The 17924-nt window shown below is 41.5% G+C and overlaps 1 protein-coding gene across 12 annotated transcripts in view; it reads left to right on the plus strand.

Moving 5' to 3' along the window:
* Positions 1-17924, plus strand: part of PHACTR1 (phosphatase and actin regulator 1) — a 600452-nt gene that overhangs the window by 309130 nt on the left and 273398 nt on the right. The gene's annotated exons all lie outside the window — the stretch shown is intronic.

The following is a 17924-nucleotide window of genomic DNA, read 5'->3' on the forward strand; positions in this document are numbered from 1 at the left end:
AGGTGAGCCTGGGCGTGTGCGAGCCAGAGCTCCCGCAATCCAATCTGAAGCAGGACAGTGAAGGGGTGCCCGGCTGCCAGCGACTCTGGGCGGGGGGAACCCAGAGCGTGGGACCGCCGGCGCGGACCAGGCAGAAGCCTCTACAGCTGTGGACGCACCTGTGTGGCAGAGCATTCGCGCGAGCCTCCAGGCGGTTCCCGAGCAGCTCACAGAACAGGCTCTTCAGGGCCGCTGGAGGTCATGGAAAAGTTTTAGGCAGCAGATTTTGCATTGTAAGCCTTAGGTACTGGCCAGCCTGATGCTTATCTCCATGCCTCACCCGCACACCTGCTTGGGCAGGCAGGTTTCGCTGTTCCTTTTGGAAGAACAAACGTTACCTAGGATCCTTCCCTTTCTTAGTCTGCCTCTGAAGTGCAGAGTAATGAAATGACTGTGGCATGGCTAATGTCTTTTCAAAATTAGAGTCCTGCTAGCGTCATTATCGTTTTCTTTGATTAAACTGCAAGAGAGGCTGTGCAGGACAGCACCAGGTATCCAAGAGGAAAACTGGGACGGCACTGGAGGAAGGTGCCCACACAAAACACAAGAACGCCGCTGCTGCTAGGGGGGCGGGGCGGGGCAGGGTGGGGTGGAGATACACGTTTCTGAGAAGCACATACTGACAGGTGTTTCGATTTTTGTGATTACTACAGCTGATAACATCAATACCTATGGAATACAAATGGGTTAATCAAATGACCCAAAGCCAGACCTTTCCCATGTAATGAAATAGAGCTTGAGATGCAGGCTAAAATGGTTATTAAATGTCAGTTGCTCTCTTGACTGAATTGCTGCCCAAATGGGCTGCTTCCACAACCTTGGGAGTTTATTTAAATTAGTATCTGTAAATGCTGCTACAGTAAGGAAAGGTAAATGTCCAAACTCAAAAACGCGTTTACAAATGTCATTATGAGTGCTGTCACGGGTCAAGGCGGTATACCCTATCAATGGAGGAAGGTAGGTATTTTAACCTATATCACATAGTTCTTCTGGAAACATGCATCCTTTCCATGGCCTCACACACTTTGGAATGCCCTAAGTAGCTATGTATGTATGGATGCTCACATATCACCTGATAGGATTATTTCCCCTCAAAGCATTCTTAAATAGGGGAGACTGAATGTTATAGTGCCTAATTTTTGCCTGATTTTATGCTGCTAATCCTGCCAATCTAATGTGCGGTGCACTCATTTAATCACGAAAATTGAATGAGGTCAGGAGTCTAACCCTTCTTTTGTTGCCAGAAACCACAGCAGCACTGCCCACTGTGGAAGTTCCAATAAATTTCACTTCTGGCAAGGATTGACCTCCCATGATAGTCTGTAAGGAGTGGATGTTCTTTTAGATAAATTCTCTAGAAGCAATTGGCAATTTGAATCATATTTTCTACATGCCGGGAGCACCAGCTATTCTAAAACATTTGTATGCTCAAGATCATAGTGAGGCAAACAGATTTCCCCAATGTCCAATTTGGTTAGGCTCTGTAGAAGACGCTGCTTCTTAAGGTGGATCACACCTGTAATTATGTGACGTACTGTAAGTGTGTCTGGTTCCTCATTCACCACTAAGGAGGCCACTTGCTGGTACCCACAGAAAATTCTGATACAGCTTGAAAGCCCTTACTAGAAATTTACACAGATGAAATTTTTAAAAGGTACTGTTCAGTTTCTTTCATACTTAATTTCTTTGCATATGAAATAGTTATTTAAAGCATGTTTTAATAACTTGCAGTTTAAAGACAATCTGTAATAAAAAATACACTTTAAAGTAAAATATTTCTGGCTATCGAGCAGTATATAAAAGGTGAAATTACATTTTAGCAATTATCTTTTTACTCAAGAGTTCCCCGACACCGTGTATCTACTAAGTAGTATTAAAGATGTTTTGCTAAGTTTATTTTAAATAATTCTCTATTGTTAAGAAACCATAGAACACAATTCATTAATGGCCAAAGATAATTTGTGTTTCCTTCCATCTTGGCTGTTCTGGTTCAATACTAAAGCTATTTTCAGATGAGGAAACAAGCTTACATAGGAAAGCCACAGAGTAAATACAGGGTGGAACAAAGACTCACACCCTCATCTGTTTGACTTTAAAACCAAGATGTGGCTTGGCATGGTGGCTCATACCTGTAATCCTAGCACTTTGGGAGGCCAAGTCGGGTGGATTACTTGAGGTAAGGAGTTCAAGACCAGCCTGGCCAACAGGGTGAAACCCCATCTCTACTAAAAATACAAAAATTAGCCAGGCATGGTGGCACATGCCTGTAATCTCAGCTACTGGGGAGGCTGAGACAGGAAAATCGCTTGAACCCGAGAGGCTGACATTGCAGTTAGCCAGAACTGCGCCAGGGCACTTCAACCTGGGCAAAGAAGCAAGACTCCATCTCGAACAACACACACACACACACACACACACACACACACACACATGCGCACTCACACACAAATGCGCGCACACAAAAAAACAGCCAAGACACTTAACTGTACCATCAGGTTACTTTTTTAATGGCATTTATCTCTGCCACCTACACTGAATGTGGAACATTAGGTATTGTATCTGTTTATACCTGTATGCGTGTGTGATGTATACATGTGCAGTCTCAATAAGCTAGGTTTATTATAAAAAATTAGAAGGAATTGCAGAATTTTCTGCTGCAGCGTGTGTGTGTGTGTGTGTGTGTGTGTGTGTACCCACCTTACCTACTTGATAGGCTGACTTTATGGAGATAGAGGGAGAGGAATTTACAACTAGGTAGGTTGGAAGTTATGGACATCATAAAGCCATAAGAAACATAGCTAAGTCATCACTGAACTTGGATTAGAAGTTAATGGGAGAATATGATTTAATTTACAAATAGTTAAAAATCAAATTTAGGGAGAAATCTATTGTAGAGAGTCGAGTACTTGTGTATTTAATTTCAAACACATTTCTATTTTCATTGGAATTTTTTTGAGTCCATTAATAGGAATAATTTTAGGAATTATAATATCTTTAATAATTATGTATTAACATGTAATTTCAATAGAAATTTTTTTTATTCCTGTCTTTTTTTTTAATTTTATTTTTTTATTGCATTTTAGGTTTGGGGGTACATGTGATGAACATGCAAGATTCATCAATAGAAATATTTTAACAGTTTTATAAAAAATCTTGAATCCTCAGTCTTATTTTACAATGACACTTAAAAAGTAATAAAATGACGGATTTAGAAACAAGACATACTGACTGCAACTCCTACTCAGTACCTTTCACATGTAACTCATCAGTAGATCATGACTGTCTTCATTTTACTACATATGATTTCTATTCTTTAAACACTTATAAAGAAATTTACTAATCTATGGACTTGTTAGATGCCTTCCCAAGTTTTGTTTTAGGGGTTAGAAGTATTAAGTGTGTTTTCTAATAGATTCCAATGTGAACTTTAGGAATGACAGTTTGTCATACAATTACTCGGCTGTGGTAAGAGTTGATTCATCAAGACAGAAGACAGCCTTTTAGGAGAGGATGCCCTGTGAGTTTCTCTGGGTCACCTCATTTTGCAGGTGAGAAAATGAAGATGCATAAGGATTAAGTGAGCAGTCTACCAAGGTCAAACCACCATTTGGTGACAGGGCTGCTAACAGAACCTGTCCTTGAAGAGGGAAGCAATTTGCAACAGGGGTCCACAGCTGGACCCTGGAAATGCACTGCCTGTTTCCAGTGTCTCCTCTGCTTGCTGGCTGGGTGATTTGGGGATATTACCATATTAGTTGTGGGGATTAAATGAGGTATTTGGTACAAAGCATTTAGCATGGTGCCTTGCAAGAGAAAGTGCTTGGGAAATATTAGCTGTGATTGCTATCATTTGTATTGGGCATTTTCCCCTGCTATACTGTGTTACTTTGTCTCTTCTGTAATTAAACTTCATTGGATTGAGTCCAAGATGAGAGTATCCAATTCTTCTCTATATTTAAACATATATTTCTAATAAGACAAATGAAGTAAGGGTCAGATTGAGGACAGAGTGGTAGGTTCCACCTTGGGCAAGAGACGGAAGGTCAGGAAAAGCATCATGCAGTTTCAGAAGGAGTTCAGATTGCAAGTACCAAAGATGGCACAGAGGTTTTAAGCAGATGCAATGTGATCGAATCATCTGTTTACTTATTTATTTGCGATAGGGTCTCTCTCTTGCCCAGGCTGGAGTGCAGAGGCACAATCATGGTTCAGGCTATCCTCCCACCTCAGCCTCTATAGTAGCTGGGACTATAGATGTGCACCACCACATCTGCCTAATTTGTGTGTGTGTGTGTAACACACACACACACACAGTAGAGACAGGATTTCCCCACATTTCCCAGGCTGATCTTGAACTCCTGGGCTCAAGCAATCCACCTGCGTCAGCCTCCCAAAGTGCTGGGATTGCAGGCATGAGCCGTAGTGCCTGGCCCAAGTTGCCTTTTTAAAAATTTATTATGAAAAATTGTACACATAGATAGAAGTAGACATAATAGGATAATTAATCCCCATAGACATATCACTCAGATTCCCCTATTCTTGTATTATGTTAAAGCAAATTTGAGTGAGTTTTTACAATGGCGTTGCTGGTAGTGCCTAGGCAAGGACCAGACAGTGGACCGAGCTCTGTACCACTCATAGCTCGACAAGGGGTGTTTCAAAACAAGGGGTGTTTCAAGACCAAGATTCTGCAATATTTGTTCCAGGCTCAGAATGTGTCCGTAATACACTTTCAATCACAATGCAAACTCAGCTTGCCTTATTTTTAGCAAAACTTTGAGCTTGTATATAATTTTACGAATAAGTTCCCCTTCTGTTCTAATATTGTTCTGACACTTTATAGACATCTGTAAATCACTCAGTTTAGGAGAAATATTTAAACAATTCATGAAATCTATAGCTTAAAATATCCTCATTTGTCTAAAGGAGATAAAAACAATCACATTGAAAGGGTAATAGATAAAATATATCCATTAACCTTTAATGGAGGGTGAGTGGAAAGAATCGGTACTTGTTCACTAGCCCTAAACTTCAATTTCTGTGGTTCACTAACTTATATATGAATGGCAAGAACTTTTTGGACTTGACTAGGTTTTGGGGGGGTTCGAGAAGTACCTAAAAGCCTGAAGGGTGGGGGCTTATTGAGCCAGTTAGGAGCCACCATTGATAATATTTCAGTGTGATACTGCTGGTGGACAGGCTGCTTGTACCAGGCAGACAGCTGAACTGAAAGCCAAGATATAAAAGCGAGTTTGCTGAAGGTCAGATAGCCAGAGACAGGGGCAGAGGTGACCTTACTTCAACCCACGGGTTGTAAGGGAGAAAAGGTAAGTCAAAGGAGGGAAAAGTTGCAATGGAAGCAGGAGCTAAACAAGAATCCAGTTGTTGGTTTGGGAAAGAAGAAATTAATCATGGAGATTTTCATCTCTGGGGAAAAAGTTACCCAGAAGGTTAGCAGTAGAGCGTGCGAGAGGTCATATAATGATTGTTTTAGTGTTGCATTGTTTCTATACCCAAAGCCAGAGGAAGAATAGCGCATAGTCATTTCTTTATTCGTGTATCAGGTATTGACGCCTATGGCGAACTTATGTGTGAGTAGAGAGGTAAAGAATGAGTTCTTGCCCTGAGAGAAACAGTCCAGTGAGGGACGTTGCTGTGACAGGCAGACTCAGCTTGTCATGGACACACAGGTGGGGAACCCGTCTCCTCCCTTGGGGAGAAGGCCAGCATGTTGTGTAGGAGGAGATGCCCCTTGAGCTGAATTGAGTTGGATGAATAGGGTTGGGCTGGCAAAGATACCTAAAGCGAAGAGTGACTGGAAGCAGGACACAGAGCAAGGGTAGAGAAAGGTCAAGAGGCAAAAGGAGGGCATGAATGGTGACTCTTCCAGCAAGGGTCTGTCTTCTCATCACTGCTATGTTTCTAGGGCTGAGAACAGTACATAGATATTATCCACTTAAGATACGTTCAATACATGAATGCATATGTTTATGATTGATCTAGTTGACGAATGTATGTCCCTTTATTACAGTGGCGGTAAGGACAGTGGTGTGATGTGGCTGGGTGTGGTGAGAAGGGCACCTGGGGAGATGGACAGAGGCCACACACCAAGGGCCTGGGATACCATGCTAAGGAGCTGGGACTTGTTCCATGACGTGTTGTAGGATTTCCTGGAGGATTTTTTAAACAGCATTTTTGAGATATGATTATCACACCATAGAGTTCACTAATTTAAGGTATGTAATTTAATAGCGTTTAAGTCATCAAATTGTCATCCATCACTAAAATCAATTTTAGAACATTTTCTTTCCACCTGAAAATAAACAGTTCACCTTAATCTATCCATTCATTATTCCACTCCCTATACCCCATCCCCAAATCCCAGGCAGCCACTCATCTTTAGGTTTCCCTATTCTGGACATTTCACATAAATGGAACCATGCAATATATGGGCTTCTTAGTACAGTGTTTTCAAAATGTATTTGTGCTGTACCATGTATCAGAATTTCATTGCTTTTAATGGCTGAATAATATTTCATTGTATGGATATACCACATTTATTCACCCATTCATCTGTTGATAGACATTTGGGTTGTTTCCACGTTTTGGCTATGCTGAATATGCCGCTATAAACATTCACGTGCAAGCTTTAGCATGGACACAGGCTTTCATGTCTCTCATGTATATACCTACAAGTAGAATTGCTAGATCACATTGTAAATCCATGTTTAACCATTTGAGGGTCTGCCAGACTCTTTTCCAAACTGGCTGCACCGTTTTACTCCCCTGCTCCCCCAACCACCCAGCAATGAATAATATATAAAAGTTCTGTTTCTCTACAATTTTTCTGACACTTGTTACTATCTGTTACGGTAGCCACCCTGCAGGATTTTTAAGAAAGAAAGTTAGAAAGTTCTGAGTTGGTGGTTAAGAAAAAGAGTTAATTCAGTCCACTTAAGAAGACTAGTGGTTGGCCAGGTGTCGTGGCTCATGCCTGTAATCCCAGCGCTTTGGGAGGCCAAGGCGGGTGGATCATGGGGTCAGGAGTTCGAGACCAGCCTGACCAACATGGTGAAACCCTGTCTCTACTAAAAATACAAAAATGAGCTGGGTGTGGTGGCACACACCTGGAATCCCAGCTACTCAGGAGGCTGAGGCAGGAGAATTGCCTGAACCTGGGAGGCAGTGAGCCGAGATCATGCCACTGCACTCCAGCCTGGGTGACAGAGTGAGACTTCGTATCAAAAAAAGAAAAAAGAAAAAAGAAAACTAATGATTTTAGACACCTTACAGAAATATATTTATATCATACTTTATCACTTATGTATCTTATTTCCTTGTAGTCATCAGAACAACATTTTACAGTTGGAATTACTCTTGTGACCATTTATGAGAAGAGGGTCAGAGAGTCAGAGTGGCCAGTAGCTTCCTCACGTCACCTGCCCATGCTTCTGCAGCTGGGCTCTCTGGCTCTGGCTCCCATCTTCGGGTGATCAAGCCACTTTTAGCTGCCTAGAGACTCGCACTTAACTGAACCTCTAAGGAGGGACTGTTTATTTTGGCCAATCAAGTTTAACTTCTTAAAGTGATTAATTAAATGTGAATATGATCATTCAGGGAAATCTGGGCAAAGATGAGTACCCAAAGCAAACCATCAGTTCATTAAAAAGTTGAAGTGGAAATCATCTGATGAAGAGGGTGTTTGGTTAGAATTAGGATGCCGAGGGAACCTCCAATGCCTCTACCTGCTTTTGAGTTTCTTCCACCTGTAAAATGAAGTTACTTCCATTCCACTGAACCTACCTAGATCAGGGGTTAGTACACGATGGTCCATCCTCTGCCTGTGTTTGTTGAGAATGATGTTTGTGATTTTAAATGGCTGGAGAAAAATCAAAAGAAGAATAATTTGACACAATATTTATATGAAATTCAGATGTTAGTGTCTGTAAATGCAGTCTTATTGGGAAACAGCCACGCACAATTGTTTGTACAGTCCATGGCACCTTTCAAGTTACAACTGCAGACTTGAGTTGTTGCCACAGACTCGCAAAGGTCTTTTACAAAAACAAAAACAAACAAACAAAAAAAAAAACTCTGGTCTTTTACAAAAAAAAAAAAAGTTTACCAACCCCTGTTGACATCAAAATTGCTGTAATTAGAAAGTCTCTCTTCCAGCTAGGTGCCGTGGCTCACACCTGTAATCCCAGCAGAGCATGAGGTGGGTAGACTGCTTGAGCCCAGAAGTTTGAGACCAGCCTGGACAACATGGTGAAAACCCATCTCTACAAAAAATACTAAAATTGGCCAGGCGTGGTTGTGCATGCCCCTGTAACCCCAGCTACTTGGGAGGCTGAGGTGGGAGGATCACCTGAGCCTGAGAGGCAAAAGTTGCAATGAGCTGAGATCATACCACTGCACTCCAGCCTGGGCCACAGAGGGAGATCCTGTCTCAAAAAAAAAAGTACCACTCCTAACCATTTTAGCATCATAGTCTGATTTTAGAATTGAAAAGGACCCTGTAGATTATCCATTGTCCAATTACATATCTGTGTCATTCACTTGAATTGCAGCTTTGGTCTTTTTCAAAAGCTGTTTGATGTCGTGGTGTACTCAGAGGGACAGGTTTAAAATGAAAATCAACCTACAAAGAATCGGTCTGAATTCAGTTTGTGGAGTATCTTTAGTGTTCGCACTCCCACCCTGACCTTGATGTGGGCTTCAGGCTGGCACATTTTACAAAGAGGGATGCCTTTTCTAATCTCCACCTAAGAGTTGACCATCTTGACTCTGTTATTGTTTCGATGTGAACTTTAGAACAATTGCCTCTGCTATTTTGGCACATGGAGATTTGCCTCCACAGTAATTATTTTGCAACCCACAAAAGTAATTATAAAATCAAATAATTATCTTCTAAACAAGCTGTAACCCCAGCAGAGCCTCTTGGGGGGAAAAGTTCCCGTTCTTTCATTGTCATTTTTAGGGCTGTAACATTCTGCTTCCCTTGTCCCCTTACCTCAGTTCTGAGGTTATTTCAAGTACAATAGCAATCTTTAGTGAAGTGCCAGCTGCTTTTGAAGCAACCTCCTCAAAACAGTCGCACTGCTCCACGTCTGAGTGGAAAGAGTGAGGAATAAGTAACAGAAGGGGAAAGCAAAAGTGAATGGAATTCTCTGGGCCATGGAAAGTAAAAGAAAAAAAATGGGGCCGGGCATTGTGGTTCATGCCTGTAATCCCAACACATTGGGAGGCCGAGGTGGGCAGATTACTTGAGGCCAGGAGTTCGAGACCAGCCTGGCCAACGTGGCAAAACCCTGTCTGTACTAAAAATACAAAAATTAGCCAGGCATGGTGGTATGTGCCTGTAATGCCAGCTACTTGGGAGGCTGAGGCTGGAGAATCACTTGAACTCAGGAGGTGGAGGTTGCAGTGAACTGAGATCGAGGTGACAAACCTAGACTCTGTCTCAAAGAAAAAAAAGGGAGTAACAGCCTGCCAGACTCGATTCCTTATTAGTTTGAATTATTGAGAGATGCATTACAGGAAGATGTTGCTGATTCTGAAGGTGTTCTCAGTAAGAGTTGGCACCAGTATGTCCTGGCACAATTCGAAGGCTGAAATCTGCTTCACAGTTAGGGACCATCCCTCTCTAACAGGCTGGGCATCTACCAGAATTAGGTTATCTCTTGAGAGACTTGAAGTCTGTTTATGGGCAAGTGTTTGACATATCCAGTGGAAACTATAGATTGTGTGTATTTGTATGTTTGGAAACTGTCACTGGTCTGATGAGCCGACCTGATCCACGTGATGCAAGAATGCACAGAGAAGCAGATCTTGGCAGCAGGAACGTTGCTGATGTGCTACATTTTCAAGAATTGCCTCTGCAAATTTCAGTAACTCACTGACTTAGCATCTCTTTACCAACCCCCTGAAAAGTCAAACAGGCCACCAGACAGGAGCTCATCATCCCCAAAATGAACACACAGTGAACTTTTTGGCTGGCCCAAAGCCTTAATGTCCCCATATCCAGAACAAATAGTATGTGGCTGTTTTCTACTATTCATGATAGGAATTATTCATGCACTGTTAAAAAGCCTGTGGTCAGAACATCACTACCCAAAGTAAAACTGAATACAAAAGAAGAGGCTTTAATATCTGTGGCTGAAAATGCCCTTTGCCATGGGAGTGGAAATGATGGGCTACTGGACCCTCCCATCCTTGTCCCAGGTCTTCAGGGTTGAATCTGTGAATATCAATGTAGATTCCTTGTGGGTAAGACACTAGAAATGGCTTGGAATACCTGGAAAGTGTAGTAGTCATTGGGATGCATGCCTGGGTTAATTTTTTTAGTTTTTCTAGAAGGCAAAAGGAGAACGTATGCAAAAAGGGGCATCAGGTCGGGCCTAAGCTGGTGGATCACTTGAGCCCAGGAGTTAAAAACAGCCTGAGCAATATAGTGAAGCCCCATCACTACAAAAATGCAAAAATTAGCCGGGCATGGTGGTGCATGCCTATGGTCCCAACTACCTGGGAGGCTGAGGTAGGAGGATTGCTTGAGCTGGGGAGGTTGAGGCTGCAGTGAGCCAAGATTGTGTCACTATACTCTACCCTGGGTGGCAGAGCAGCACTCCATCTCAAAAACAAAACAAAAAGCAAAGTATCTATAGTCAAGAAATAAGAAGTAAAGAAATAGAATAGAAGAGTTATTCTTTGGAAAAAGAAAACCAGCATCTTGGAAGACCTCCATATATAAACCAGATAAAAGGGAGATTGCTCTGGTTTAGGCCAGATTGAAGGGCCTGCCTTGATAAAGTGCTATACAGTCCTGGAGTTTTCCAGAACTATAGTTTAAAAGTTATTCCCAACTGTCTGTCAGTACAGTGTATTCATACAATACAGATACACTGTATTGAAGGGTGACAATTGTATCTCTAGAATATAAACATCACCTCATAACAGTGGACATTATATCCCAAATTTAATTCCAGGAAGACAACATCTAATAGAATGGCCTGTGACATAAGTCAGGTATAACCAGATAAGTCATATGTTTGTTCGTGTGTGTGTGTGTGTGTGTGTGTGTGTGTGTGTGTATGATATGTCCTGGGGCAGAGTTAGATTTGGAAACGTATATATTGGCTAAAGAATTACATCATACAGAAATTGGGAGAAATATAACATTTTTAGATTCAAATTATTTCCAGGGGAATGTTTAATCTCATGCCGACATGAATAATCACCTCTTTAAAAAAAGCAACTGCTCAGAATGAGGTTGGAGCAGCTGGATAGTCCCTTGTGCTCTCCTCTTAACATTGTTTTCGGTTCCAAAATGCTCCACTGGTTTTATAAACAAGAGTTGAGGACCAGACAGGAATGACATTTAGCTTTTAAGCCATAATTATGACAGATGGGTTAGTGTGCATTGCTAACTCCAAATACATAATTAGCCATAATAAAATGGTACAAATTTACTTGGAAAATATCATAGCCTAAATCACAGTTCAGATTTAGCTGGGAGAATTTCCACCATGATTTTAGAAAGCTAGCATGGCTTATTTTTATTGCAGAAACCTAAGAGTGCAATTCCTGGCAGTATTTACCAGAGAAAAGGAATTAGCAGCCTCTCCGGGAGGGTTAAGAAAACAGAGCACCCCTGGGAATCAAGCTCTTAAGTTTCAGTTCCAGCAGCCTCCGAAGCAACTGGGCTCAGACAGGTCTTTCGGTTTCCCTGTCTCTGTTTTCATTCTTGCAACCGGGACCCAGGTATAGGAGGATCAGCCTTGTGTCTAGAGGGTCTTGAAAATATGTAGGAGGTATCTGGAGACTTTGCAAAAACAAAAAACACAAGGTGTCTTGGGCTAAATTATATCCATGGTGCTGGCTTGTACAGAGGGAGGAAGGAGATGGATTTCTCTTTTTGTTCAATCTTCTCCTCTCCATTCTTGGTGGTAGTGGGGAGAGCGGAGGGCCAAACAGGCATGTCTGTGTGAGGCACAGGGCGGGAGCCTGATAGCCCTTTCATCTCAAGGTGAAGGCGCAGAGGGAGCCCCAGGGCTAAAGCAACAACAGATGGCAACGCTGTTGCTGCTACATTGCCTCTAGCTGTGTGTGTCCTCACCCCGTGCCCAGCCAAGCCTCTTCAGACTGTGTGGGTCACAGAGTAATGGCCAGCTCTAAAGATCAATGTCCTGAAGGCTGCTCTAGACACCAGAGTACCTTGCTGTGGCCAGTCCCCTGCCAAAAAGGAAAAATAGAAAACAGAGACTGTGCAGTCTTAAGCAAGGCTGATTGGGCTGAGGTCTTCTAGGAAGTGAAGATCCTCTTCAGAATTGAGTCCTCTGCAATTCAGCTAAATCCATAGATATCACAGAATTTTTTTAAATGAACAAATGGGTCTGTGACTTAGGGATATAAGGGATTAGAGAGGATTTGGGATTGGTTGGGAAGTGGGTGGGGAGAAACAGGGTACCGGGTACCTTTTCCTTTGGTCTTTTGCAGATGCTCTTACTTTGCTTGCTTATGGATATTCAGAGTCACTATTTGTTGTTTGGGTTTTTTTTGTGTATGTTTTGTGTTGGGTTTTTTTTTTTTCTCTCCTGCAAAAGTTTGAATTGGCCTTATTGCTTGTGGGAAAATAATAATTTCCTGCCTAGCGTTTAAATATATTGAGGTCAGTACTGCTGTATCCAGTCCAAGATGATAAGGCAGAAAAGACAAGTTCCTTCATCTGTCTTTTCTGCCAACGGGAAATAGGGTCTGGCTAGTCCTCGAGTCTGTGTTACTGCAACAGAAACCAGCAGAAGCAGTGCTCTTCCTGCCAACGCTCCTGAAGTTAAGGGGGCTGTGTTGTGCTGCTTTGCTATTTAGTGTCCCAAAGCAGCTCTGATTAGTGAGAAACTATAATTCAAGTTTTATGATTCAATGTTGAGGTTTTTGTCAACTTCGGTGCGGTGTTTTACAAAATGTGTTCCACCTAACGCTTGCTGCATGGGATGGTAATGATACGTGGAATGAATTTTTTTTTTTTTTTGAGACAAAGTTGACAACATAAACAGGGGTAACCAACTTGCCTCTGCATTCCATTACTCGATAGTAGTAGAGTCACATCTGGAATTTGAACCAGCTTGTCCAACTACAGAGCCAGCCTAGTCTTTTTAAAAGTATGTGTTGTTTTGTTGTTGTTGTTGTTGTTGTTGTTGTTGTTGTTGTTTAAGATGGAGTCTTACTTTATTGCCCAGGCTGGAGTGCAGTGGCACAGTCTAGGCTCACTGCAACCTCCGCCTCCTGGGTTCAAGCAATTCTCCTGCCTCAGTCTCCCAAGTAGCTAGGATTACAGATGCCCGCCACCATGCCCAGCTAATTTTTGTATTTTTAGTAGAGATGGAGTTTCATCATGTTGGCCAGGCTGCTCTCGAATTCCTGACCTCAGATGATCCACATGTCTTGGCCTCCCAAAGTGCTGGGATTGCAGGTGTGAGCCACTGCACCTGGCCTGATATGTGGAAAATTTCAAGATCACACTAGGGTGGAAAACTGAGTGGAAGAAAGTTAAACAGATGTTTTCATCTCAGAGCCCCTGATATGACGATGTGCATGGTAAATCTCTCAGAACAGGATGTAGATGCTTCTTCAACCAAATGTATTTTATCACATGTACTTCTTGTTTGTTTGGTTTTGGTTGTTTTTTGTTTTTGTGGAGTGTCACAGGTGACTAATGTCCTAGAGGAAAATTAATGTGCTGCATTAGAATCTTCCCATAGAAAGTGCTGCATTGAGTGTCTACCTTCCCACCTGAGAGAGAGAAACACACAGAACAATGAGATTCCTTTGTGATTTGTTCTTTTCTACCAGAAGCTATTAGCTCGAAACTGTAGCATAGTAATTGAGAAGAAATGTTTCCACTGTTCCTGGACATATTTATTCAGTGATTTTTAGTTAACAGAGATAGAAGTGCAAATTAAAATATGGTAGCAATCATACTTTTGCTTCAGTCAATCCAGGAATCAGGAACTTTCTCTTTTCCATGGCAGGCAGTATGACAGCATGATAGGGCATGGTTGGGGCCTCTGGAGACCTTGTGATTGCAATGCATGGAACATTTCGGGTCAGGGTTTTTCAGGCTGAAGACTGTTGACATTTTATGCTGGGTAATTCCTTACTATTGGAGAGTGTCAGGTGCATCCTATACATTGTAGGATGTTTAGCAGCATCCCTGGACTCTATCCACTAGATGCCAGTGGCACCCAACTCCCATTTGTGGCAACCAAAAGTGTCTCCAGACATTGCCAAATGTCACCTTGGAGGCGAGAGAGCTCCTGAGTGGATAGCCACTGATTAAGGGCCAATGTGGATACTGCTGACCACGAGTGAGTTCACCAAAGCAAGAGATCAGTGTAGACTGGTATCTAGGAGGCAGCTTTGTGTGAAGAGGCTGATTTGGATTAGTAGAGTGAGGAAGGGAGAAATGCTGAGTGGAGGAAATAACATGAACACTGGCAGAGGAAAGGAAGGAAGAGTAAGTGTACTGACTTTTTGCATATTAGCAGTAATAACATTACTTATTCACTTATTATGTGTCAATTATGAGAATTAATCTAATCTTCCCAGGATAGATACTATTTATCTCAATTTGGTAGAAAAGGCAAATGAGGCTCAGTGGAACTAGACAGTATGCCTGAGTGTCACTGGTGGTAAGTGTTGGGGTTGCAGTTTGAAATCAGATTTCCTTTAATTACAAGGCTGTATTAAAATACGTATTTGGAAAAAGAATGTTAAATTACAAACAAATGTCTGGACTTCAGGGGATCCACTGTATAAAATAATGGCAGAGTCTTCAACAGAGGAATGGTTTGGTGAAAAGGACACATTGGATTCATCTCGCGGCATCAGCTGTGCAGAAGGGATGGGAGATTGATTGAAAGTGGGCTGAGGTGATGTGGAGCTGCGCAAGCTTCCGTACAGTTGTGGAGGAGTGAGGCTTGACCATGGCCAGTGATGGCAGAACTTAATGAGCTTCACTTGTATAGTATTGCCACCATTAAGGTAAAGTAAAAAGAAAAGTTAATTACTAGCTCTCAAGATGGCTACAAAAATAGATGGAGGAGCATGCTGAAATGAAGCTACATAGCTAGCAGTACGGTGTTAAGTTGACATTACGTATTATTGAAGAGTTTCGACAGATGTTGGCAAACTTTCTGTAAAGGGCTAGATAGCAAATATTTTAGGCTTTCACCATATAGTCTCTGTTGCAACTGTGCTCTGCCGTTCTAGTGCAAACGCAGTCAGAAGCAGTGCATACGTGAATAAGAATGGCTGTGTTCCAGTAAAACTTTATTTATAAGGAGAGGCAGCAGGCCAGATTTGAAGTCAGATTGGTGCACCCCTGGTGGAATCTCAAGAGTGACAGACAAAACAAGGCACAAACTCCAGATGTGCCATTTGTTAGCTGTATTACCTTCTCAGACTAAGTCTCAGTTTCTGCATCTGTAAAACAATGAATCTGATAGCATCTACATTTAGAGTTGGTGGTAGGATTAAGTGAGATAATATGAAGTGCTTGGCACTGACCCTAGCATATAGTAAGTGCTGAGTAAATGATGGCTTTTATTGTTGTGGTTACAAGTGTTATTTTTATATTCCTGGCCTTTTTTCCTTCTTGCTTTTCATTGTATTAAATGAATTCACATCAAATTCATGCTTGTGAGTGCAACAGGTGTTTTATTTGTGCTTGTTATCTCTAGATTTGAGTTTGAAGAATAGTAAGGAAAATATCTGTAGTTCCAACGAGGATTGTTATAAATAGAAAATTCATTTGAATAAACTTACACAGTGTTCCTGTCACACAGCACTCAATATATTACAGCTAACGGGGAAAACGAAGATGTTGAAAAATAAAGTTTTTTAAATGCAGAACATAAAAGAATTACCTAGAATCTTGCGGAATTTCAATTAAACAGGAAATCTGATGGGGAAGATTTTTAGCATTCAGTGTACATAAACAGCTTACTTTTTCATGTTTGGCATCAAATAATTGCTTGGCTTTGTTAATTAGGGATTCCCTGAAGTAGAATCCATTGCTCATAAACTAGGAATGTTAAAGCCAGTCAAGGCATTTGCTTTTCAAAATGATCTGTTTATATTATAGCTGAAATAAGGTAAATCATACATGTGAAACAGCTGTCTGTTGGTAGTGAAGAATAGTTTGTTCTACAACAGAGAATTCTCATTACAGTCATTCGTGTGCTGAGGTAATCGTCGTTCGGTAATGTGAAGAAGAGGTAAAAGCAGAACTCACTCAACTAGGTCTGGTTTGTTTGGGATCATGTGTTCAAAGGGTACAGAGAGCAGGATTTATTATTCTGAGCACTATTGACATTTTGGGCCAGATCATTCTTTATTATGGAAGACTCTGTGGTGCACTGCAGGATATTCAGCAGGATCCTGGCCTCCACCCACTAGCTGCCAGTCGTAGATGTCCCCCACCCCACCCCAGTGGTGAGAATCAAAAATATTTCCAGATATTTGGCAAAATGTCTCATGCGAGGCAAGATTACCCCTGGTCCAGAACCACTGATGTAGATTAATGATTCAACAGTGCCTGGAGACATTATGTCCCAACATACCCAAGCAATAATAATTTATTCCTTATTCATGTTGAAATACATGCCTGATTTCTCAGGATAGTCTTAATGTCAGCTATCCTGCCCCACCTAACATAATTCGAAGCCCATATATTCTTTTTTTTTTAAATAAGATCAATTTAATATTTTTGGTGTAATAAAACAGCTATGTCTTCAGAGCTATCACTATTGAATATAAAACAAACATAAATTTCTATTCTGCTTGAGTTCTAGTCACATAAGCTAACATGTTTACTATATACTTAAAAATTATAATTGTGTTTTAGATTTTGGGGTACATGTGAAGAACATGCGAGATAGTTGCATAGGTACACACATGGCAGTGTCATTTGCTGCCTTCCTCCCCTTCACCCATATCTGGCATTTCCCCCCATGCTGTCTCTCCCCAGCTTCCCACCCCCCACTGTCCCTCCCCTATTTCCCCTCAACAGACCCCAGTGTGTGATGCTCCCCTCCCTGTGTCCATGTGTTCTCATTGTTCAACACCCACCTATGTGGTGTTTGATTTTCTGTTCTTGTGTCAGTTTGCTGAGAATGATGGTTTCCAGGTTCATCCATGTCCCTACAAAGAACACCGACTCATTTTTGATGGCTGCATAATATTCCATGGTGTATATGTGCCCCATTTTCCTTGTCCAGTCTATCATCGATGGGCATTTGGGTTGGTTCCAGGTCTTTGGTATTGTAAACAGTGCTGCAATGAACATTCGTGTGCATATGTCCTTATAGTAGAACGATTTATAATCCTTTGGCTATATACCCTGTAATGGGATTGCTGGGTCAAATGGAATTTCTGTTTCTAGGTCATAGAGGAATCGCCACACTGTCTTCCACAATGGTTGAACTAATTTACACTCCCACCAGCAGTGTAAAAGTGTTCCTATTTCTCCACATCCTCTCCAGCATCTGTTGTCTCCAGATTTTTTAATGATCACCATTGTACCTGACGTGAGATAGTATCTCAATGTGGTTTTGATTTGCATTTCTCTAATGACCAGTGATGAGCATTTTTTCATGTTTGTTGGCCTCACGTATGTCTTCTTTTGTAAAGTGTCCATTCATATCCTTCGGAAGCCCATATATTGTGATATTTTTTCAATTTGAAAGTAGTGACCATCCTATGCAGTGTTTGTCTTTTTTTGGACTTAGTTGGAATATGTTTATTGTGCCACCATTCACTTTTAGACTTTGTGACTTTTGCTTAGACAAATAGTTGATGTACTTTTTACTGGTTAGCAGCATTGAATG

This window comes from Saimiri boliviensis, chromosome 4 (assembly GCF_048565385.1).
Source record: "Saimiri boliviensis isolate mSaiBol1 chromosome 4, mSaiBol1.pri, whole genome shotgun sequence".
NCBI lineage: Eukaryota > Metazoa > Chordata > Mammalia > Primates > Cebidae > Saimiri > Saimiri boliviensis.